At 42.9% G+C, this 8,228-nt stretch overlaps 2 non-coding genes across 2 annotated transcripts; one reads left to right on the top strand and one right to left on the bottom strand.

The window, feature by feature from the left end:
* The first annotated feature begins 6,236 nt into the window (after positions 1-6,236).
* On the top strand, positions 6,237-6,343 carry LOC123862546 (U6 spliceosomal RNA). The gene has a single exon (XR_006795250.1). It is a non-coding gene; the product is annotated as a U6 spliceosomal RNA (small nuclear RNA).
* Positions 6,344-7,434: 1,091 nt separating this feature from the next.
* Positions 7,435-7,541, bottom strand: LOC123862545 (U6 spliceosomal RNA). The gene has a single exon (XR_006795249.1). It is a non-coding gene; the product is annotated as a U6 spliceosomal RNA (small nuclear RNA).
* Between the last annotated feature and the right edge of the window lie 687 nt (positions 7,542-8,228).

Below are 8,228 nucleotides of genomic sequence, written 5' to 3'. Positions count from 1 at the left end.
CAATCCAAGATTTTAAGTTACTTAGAGCTTAGACATTTATCTTCAGGTTGACACACTACAGAACATAATTACTAATGAAATAAAGTTCATCAGAATAAGGATCAATTTGGTCAAAAGGAAATTTACATTTTTCATAAGCAAGCATTAGGTAGAAGTAATGCTATGTTATTTGATCAGTAAACCTGTATATGTTTAGAAAAACATATCCAAGTATAATAAAAATGTACACTTGTATTACATATAACATCGATAAGTCACCAAAAAAAATAGTTTTTATTAAATCAAATTGTTAAACTAGTTTGCCAAAGATTTACCTAAATTATACAAACTTAAATTCTTAAAATGTTTCTGAGCTGGTTTCTTTTAAAATACTTTTTAAATTTAGCACTTCTTAAGTTCCATTTTCTTATTTTCTGAGAATTATAGAAATATATTTACATAAGCACTTATCTGGCAAGCCAATCAGAATAGGGCTCCTTTAATTTAGGAGATTTTATAATCTAATTTATTAATACCACCTAGATTTAGGAACACATTACACATTCATACAACGAGGGAAAGACCTTTCTGAATTATAGATATGATATTCACAAAGATTCAGAGTTTATAGCTTTAATTCCAAAATTCCAGTTATCAGTCAAAAGTAAACACAGAAGCACAAAAAAATTTACTGGTTCAGATTATCAGAGAGCTCTTTTCCTTTCTAGTGGAACACAACATTCTTAATTGTTTTGAGCCCAAACAGATGAATAGGAAAACAAAACTAACAAACTAGTTTCTCTGTTGTCTCTCACCAACAGAGACTAGATCTCTACAAATCCTTAATCCATACAGAGAGCTCACCAAAAGGTCAGACTGTAACACTGAATTCCTAATCACTATTACCAACAGTGGGCCATGATTTATTGCTGTAAGCAAAACAAAGACAAACCAAAAAATTAATAGAGAACAATATTAAAATTGGAAAAAAGAGAGACTCGGCAAAGTTCTACTGTCATTTTAAGAGCCCAGAAAAGATGTATCTCAGTTTTTAAGTACCCCACAAAGCTGTACTTACATGGTAAAAAGTATACCTTTGTTAGGTGAATCCATTGGGCATCTCAATAGAAGACGTACAAACTGTTAAAAGACAATTAAAAATATATATATATACATATATACATATAACATACATTTATTTAAAATAGATCAAAATAAGAAATAGCGATATCCCGCAAGGCCGAATTTCACAACACCATATACTATAGACATCTTCCCAAAGTGCATAATGTGGACGGTGGGTTTTCTAATCCTGCCATTTAAAGGAATGTTCTACATTTGAGTTTTAATGATTGGAAATGTGTTACAAACAGCTCATCTTTGTAACTAATTTGTGTGTAAGACCAGTCAATTGAATCACTTGGCCTATTCAGACACAAGAATACTGAAAATGGCAGAATTCAAAGAGGAACCCAGGAAGCACTGTTCAGATGACACTCTAGACTCACCCCACCACGGTATGGTGAAGAGCTTGCCAGAAGCCCCTTTTTCAGTCCTTATGAAGAGTTTAACTTTAAAACAAAGAAAGTGCCCATACTTGGCAGGGTTCCTGCCTGGTGTGTATTTTACAAGCCTGCAGTATTGAGAGGACCCAAAGGGTGACACTGTTCAACATGAAGTCTGAGGTAACTGGTTCTTAAAATACCTGGAGCACAGAACTGCATCCAGAAATTACAGCTGGGAAAAAGGAAAAGGGTGGGAAAGACCATTTTTTTAAAGGAAGGTAAAAAATCATGCCTTTCATACAGATATAAAATGAACATGGATTAAAGGTTTTATTGAATATATTAATCAATGAAGGTAGATGTTGTAACCACCTCAAAGGAGAAATAAAAAATCACAAATCTGTATGAAGTAAAGGAATGTTGAAATGAATGTCTGGACAAATTTTGCAAGTCTATTAACAAGAATTATTTTGCACTGCTATCAGTTATCTACAATTTACAGAGTTTTCACTGAACTGGAATCAGAAAACCCTGGAGGGTATTCTCTGGAGTCTAGACAATGGAGCTGTCCACCTGGGCACAAGTTTTTCCCATACAAGGGATACCTCTCCCCTGAAACCAGAAGACAGGAGAGAGAGCATGTGTAGTTAGGTAAATTTGTAGTAAGGACAAGAAATTAAGGAAACTCATCTCTGATAGTCTCTCTTGGCCTTTTTTTTCTTTCCCTTCAGTGAAAAAGAACATGAGGTTATCTGCTACAAATTAAAGGAACTGGTTGCTGTGAAACGAATCCAAGCATAAAAATATCTCACATCAGCCTTACCACAGTGACTTGCTCATTTCATTTAAAGAAGCCTGTGAAACACAGATAAGTCATCTGGGAGATACGCTGGATCATCCTTTTAATGCCTTGGCACAGGCTAATCCTCTGGACACTGTAAGAAGTCAGGTTTAGGAATCTATCACTAGGCAAGTTTGTGAAACAGGGCGCTAGCGTATTTTACTTTATGGGGTTCACTAGCAGAGCCCTGAAGAAATAAAACCCAGGACTGGTGAGTTTTGAAAGATCCTTGGAGTTCTTTCTAGGTGAGACATTTAGGAGAAATACTAAGAAGTACTGGGCACTCAATGAGTGCAAAATGAGGGAAGGAGGAAGAGCATAAAAGGAAGGGAGTAGCAAAGGAAGGGGTCCGGTGGGGAACTCACACAAGCTTCACCTGAGGCACAGTGTGTCTGATGGAAAAGAAAGTAGACAAGAGCAAGAAAGAAGGCAGATGATAAGCCTGAGGCAGATCTGTGAAGGCTGAGAGCTCACAGTAGAGAAAGAGGAAAGAAACAGAGGACAATCAAATCAGAACTTTCAGGGGAGGGCTCTGGCACTATATATATATATATTTAAAATTATTTATTTATCTATCAGAGAAAGAGCGCAAGCAGGGGAAGCTGCAGGCAGAGGGAGAAGCAGGCTCCCCGCTGAGCAAGAAGCCCAAGGTGGGACTTGATCCCCTGGGATCATGACCTGAGCCAAAAGCAGACAACTAACCAAGCCACTTTGGCATCCCTGGCACTGGTATTTAATAAGTTCTTGTGGAGATTACAACCTACAGCCTAGGTTGATAACCACTGTTCCCCAGCTGGAGTTCACCAAGTAAAGCCCATCATTGATGCTGTGGTTCTAAGGGATTCATCTGTTCCCTACTCAAGAGAATGTGAAGATTTTGGTTGAATTTCTTCTTTTTTATTAGAACAAAATTTCTGAAGAGAAAATGACTTGTGGTTTTTGCCTGTTTCAATTGTGTCATATCACTTTCTGTGGAGAAAAAGAACAGGTAGACTTTCCACTTATCAGTGTGTACTACTGTTGAAGTCAAACGAGAATCCAAAAATGTGGTTGTAAAAATAGCAGGCTTAAAGTCTTTACTCTTTTCTTTGTAACGTATTACTAATACTACAAGTGGTACAGTGGAAAGAGCAATGGGTTTGACCTCAGAAGATGACAGAGCCACTGACAGTATTGCCCAGGGACATCATGACACACTTATTTCAGCCTCAGTTTCCTTCTCTGGAAAATGAGATACTACATCTCTTTGGATCTAAAATTCCACTGAATGTAAGATACACCATAGCTTTATATACCACTAAAGAAGGACAGATATTATTTTATTTCACTGCTAATGTAAATGGTTGGAATTTATTATGACAAGATTTTTGGTAATAAAGTTCAAATGTTCCAGAATATAAAAATAAAACTCGTTTTTTCTTATTAAAAAATTCAATGAGCTGAGAAAAATCTTTTCCTTTTTCTCAACAAATAAGTATTTTATTATAGTCTAATGCATCTCCCCAAAAGGGAGACGCAAAGTTATATTTTATTTTTTATTTTTTTAAAGATTTATTGATTTATTTTAGATAGAAAGAGAGAGAGAGTAAGAGCATAAGCAGGAGGGGCAAAGGGAGAGGAAGAGAGAATCTCAAGCCAACTCCCACTGAGTACAGAGCCCAACACAGGGCTCGCTCTCACGATCCTGAGATCAGGAGTTGAGCTGAAACCAAGAGTCAGAGGCTTAACTGACTGGGCCACCCAAAGTGATATTTTAATTTGTTTTTGTAAAGTAAAAACTTTTAAATCAATCTCTCCTAAAATCAATTTGTTAATAATCCCTACTGAGACTTTTTTTTTTAGAGTCAAATCTTAACTGAAGATACAAAAGATTATCTAAATAAAAGATTATCTAAATAAAAAACCACCTCCCTTTTAACTTTTCTGTATGACTTCCAAAGATGTGATGAACAACACTATCTCCCCCTAAGAAAGTGATTGGAGATCTACATATGCCTAACCAGTGATAAGAGCAAGAATTGCTTTTGTCAAAATGTAAATATGGGATCTTAAAGATTTTTTTAGCTTAGCAGAAGTGTTTTTAGCTTAAAAGAATAGTGTTAATGTTGCACATTTGTACTGTGAAGACATGAGAGTAATTATAAATGCATAGGTGAACTGGATAACTGTGTTCAGTTAGCGAGGTATGCAACTGTAGATGGGAGGAGGTACAGGGGAAGAACAAGCAGGAGGAACAAGACTGTAGGGGAACACAAGAGTTTGGAGAAAAGGACAACTGTGTAACAGAAATAAGACTAGACTAAGGAAATCTAAGATGTTAAAAATCTGAATGTCTCTAACACTGGATGAGTCCTACTGGATGAGGCTTTCAATAAAGGGATAGCCTGACAGAAAACAACATTCAGGAAATAGCCAGAAACACACACACACACACAAACCCCACATCAGTCTACCTTCAAACAGGAATGAGGCTGGGTGGAGCTATTTTTCTTATCCAACTGATTGTACACAAGAAAGTGTGACTGAGGGGTATGTGGTGAGGGAGGTGGGACCTAGAGACCCAGCACACAGGACAACATTAAATGGCTCCGGAAGAGCCTCTCAGCAGTCAGGAAACAAAAACACTACATCAGTCTGGCCTAAAAATAATTTGTTAGCGCACTTTAAATTATGGAAAGGATGGAATGATCCGAAGATTCAAACAACATCCACCCTCTTCAATCATTTCTTTTCCCGGTCTTATTCTCTCAATTTTCTTCCTTGGGGCACAGAACTTGGGACACCAGGCGCCTTGGGTTTAGGTCCTTACAGCTCATGAGCCATGGATGAAAACCAACCCCACAAGCGAACCGCCAGACCCGCTACCTGGACAGCGTTCATCACTGTACACCAAATTGATCCAATGAAAGATTTCCGGGCAACTATAACGGAGGGTCAGACTGATGACCTCCCCCGAACCCACTGCTTCTGCCAGATGTTACGCACCTTACGCTGAGATGCAGTAAGAAGTAACACAACCTACCAATGAAGCCCGCACGCCGAAAAAAATGGAACCAGGATCTAATTAGGCCTTTGCAGCTAACTAAATTTTCAAGAAACACCGACGAAAGAGACACAAGTTAAACAACATCATCGGTAAGAAATGAGCCAAATGCAAGAATTGTTCCGGTCCACGGGGTAAATATCCCGTTTCGCCAATGAGTCCGTGGCATGAACAGAAATGGGAGTTAGGAAGAGGATAACAGAGACCCAGCGATATCGCGACCAAATACAATGTGGGACGGGGTCTCCGTAGGTACATTTGACAAACGAACAATGAAATGTACCTTTGAAACAATCCGAAATTTGAACGGAGAGTGAATATTAGGTGACATTAAGGAATTACCTTAACTATTGGAGGTGTGATAATGGCGGGTGATTATTATTTTTTTTTTTTAAGTACTCCTCGTAATAGTTTAAATGGGAAACGTGCTCTAAAAGCGTGGGACCGCCCGGCCAGCCCTCTTCGCACCACGGCGGCCTCACGGCCCGCTCACACCCCTCTCGCCCGGCCCTCGAGGTGCCCTGCGCACTGGCGCTTCCGCCGCGCTCGCCACTCCCGGCATGCTCCGCGGGCTCAGCGCGACGGCCGCAGGGCCCACAGTCCCAGGCCTGGGTCCCGCGAACGGCCCGTTACCCAAGGTGCTCCGGGCGCGGCGCTCATTTGCATATACCAACCGACAGGGGAAACTCGGCAGGTCGTCCGGCCCAGCCAGCGTAGCGCCAAACGTGCGAGCCTCGTGGGTGGCTCCGTGTCACCCCAGTTCCCCAAACGTTCCGTGGTCACCGGGGAGGCGCACGCTTCGGTCGCCCTAACTAAGAGAGGTGAGAATCCGCCGTGCCTTATATATGTGGTGGGCGGAGGCTGTAGTGTGCTCGCTTCGGCAGCACATATACTAAAATTGGAACGATACAGAGAAGATTAGCATGGCCCCTGCGCAAGGATGACACGCAAATTCGTGAAGCGTTCCATATTTTATGCAGCTCCTCCAGTAAACTGCCACTCTACGGATTAAGCACCAAAAATGGTTTTTGGAAAAGTCGTTCCGGAGGTCTGTTGCGACTTTCATTAAGCATTCCCTCTAGCAGCTACTAGCCCAGCACACCTGCGAGGTTCTCCTGGCCTTCCGCGGAATCCTCCCTCCTTGGAGATGACACTTGACCTCCACGGCCCCCGGGCATCTTCATGGTTGCCCGTCACGTTGCAATTACTAAGTGACCTAGGCAATCCTGGTATCTGCATCCGAACGCTCGTTCTCATTCGTTAAAATCTGTTTTGGGTTTGGGCAATCAACTTTCCTCTTAGGCAAATTTTCCATCACAGAATCCGTCTGATTTAGGCAAACCAGCATTTCTGAGTGCTCCTTAGATGCCAGGTGAAAACAGGCATACAAAAGCGGTCTCAGAAAGACTCGTGAAAGCAGATCCGAATGGGCTTGACGCTTCTAGCCAGTGCACTTAGTCCTGGAGCTCTAGGATCCACAGGCCACCGACATTGATCTCATCCGGTGTAACCGCTACTCCTTGGTAGAAGTCCCTGCTTTAATGCAGCTCGCAGTGACACAGAGCGTTTACACTCAGGTCTAAAACGACCGATGAATGTCAGTCACATCGTAGGCGCAAGAAATGTGCGCTAATGTTGCTTCCTTCCTTTAACAAGGATTCATTAATTTAGCCATAATTTAGCAATTTAATAACTTAGAAGTGATTTTGTAAGGATTCATGGACCAACTCATGTGCTAGTGTTCTACTACCCAACAGAGGCAATACTCTTGGCGCCTCTGGAGTTTATGTTGTTGAGGGAGACAAGATCATACGTTAAGTCTATTTCAGAATTTCTCAATTCTGTAAGGAAGCACAAGTTGACATTTTCCATTTCCGAGATATGTACAAACGACACGTTTGCACATATATTTCCACGTGCAATTCAGCTTCTTTCACAGGCCATAGACTGCTCTACAGGAATATTTTTCTAGTAAAATGTCACAATTTCATTATTCAAGTATTTCGACCGGTACCGTTTCCTCAGAGCTACTCGGCGAAGAGTGGCAGTTCACTGGGGGAGCTGCATAAAATATGGAACGCTTCACGAATTTGCGTGTCATCCTTGCGCAGGGGCCATGCTAATCTTCTCTGTATCGTTCCAATTTTAGTATATGTGCTGCCGAAGCGAGCACGCTACGTCTTCCGCCCACCACATATATAAGGCACGGCGGCTTCTCACCTCTCTTAGTTAGGGCGACCGAAGCGTGCGCCTCCCCGGTGACCACGGAACGTTTGGGGAACTGGGGTGACACGGAGCCACCCACGAGGCTCGCACGTTTGGCGCTACGCTGGCTGGGCCGCGACGACCTGCCGAGTTTCCCTGTCGGTTGGTATATGCAAATGAGCGCCGCGCCCGGAGCACCTTGGGTAACGGGCCGTTCGCGGGACCCAGGCCTGGGACTGTGGGCCCTGCGGCCGTCGCGCTGGGCCCGCGGAGCATGCCGGGAGTGGCGAGCACAGCAAAAGCCTCAGTGCGCGGGGCGCCTCGGGGGCCGGACGCGCGGCGGACGAAGGGGCCGTGAGGCCGCCGTGGTGCGAAGAGGGCACAGGCTGGCGCGACTGAGGTCTCCCTGAGGGCTTGTGAATCGGTTGACTTGCTGAGCCACCGGGGCGCGGTGTCGAGCATGGGTCCTCCAGTCAAAGTATGTATGTAACGTCACCGATATTTCAGCCGTGACACAGGGGCCTTATGCCAGTTCCAGAAGACTTTGTTGAAATAAGCTCTGCGTCCAGCCCTCCGGGAGATGCCTGCCAACAACCTGACCACTCCTCTCGGAACACGGAGCGCCACTCTTTAGTTTGCCCCGGGCTCAGTGAGC

Source organism: Mirounga angustirostris, unplaced genomic scaffold (assembly GCF_029215605.1).
Source record: "Mirounga angustirostris isolate CCGP_5_RB_7025 unplaced genomic scaffold, mMirAng1.0.hap1 SCAF_9, whole genome shotgun sequence".
Classification (NCBI taxonomy): Eukaryota; Metazoa; Chordata; class Mammalia; order Carnivora; family Phocidae; genus Mirounga; species Mirounga angustirostris.
The sequence above is the reverse complement of the archived record's forward strand: the minus strand, read 5'-3'. Positions and strand labels throughout refer to the sequence as shown.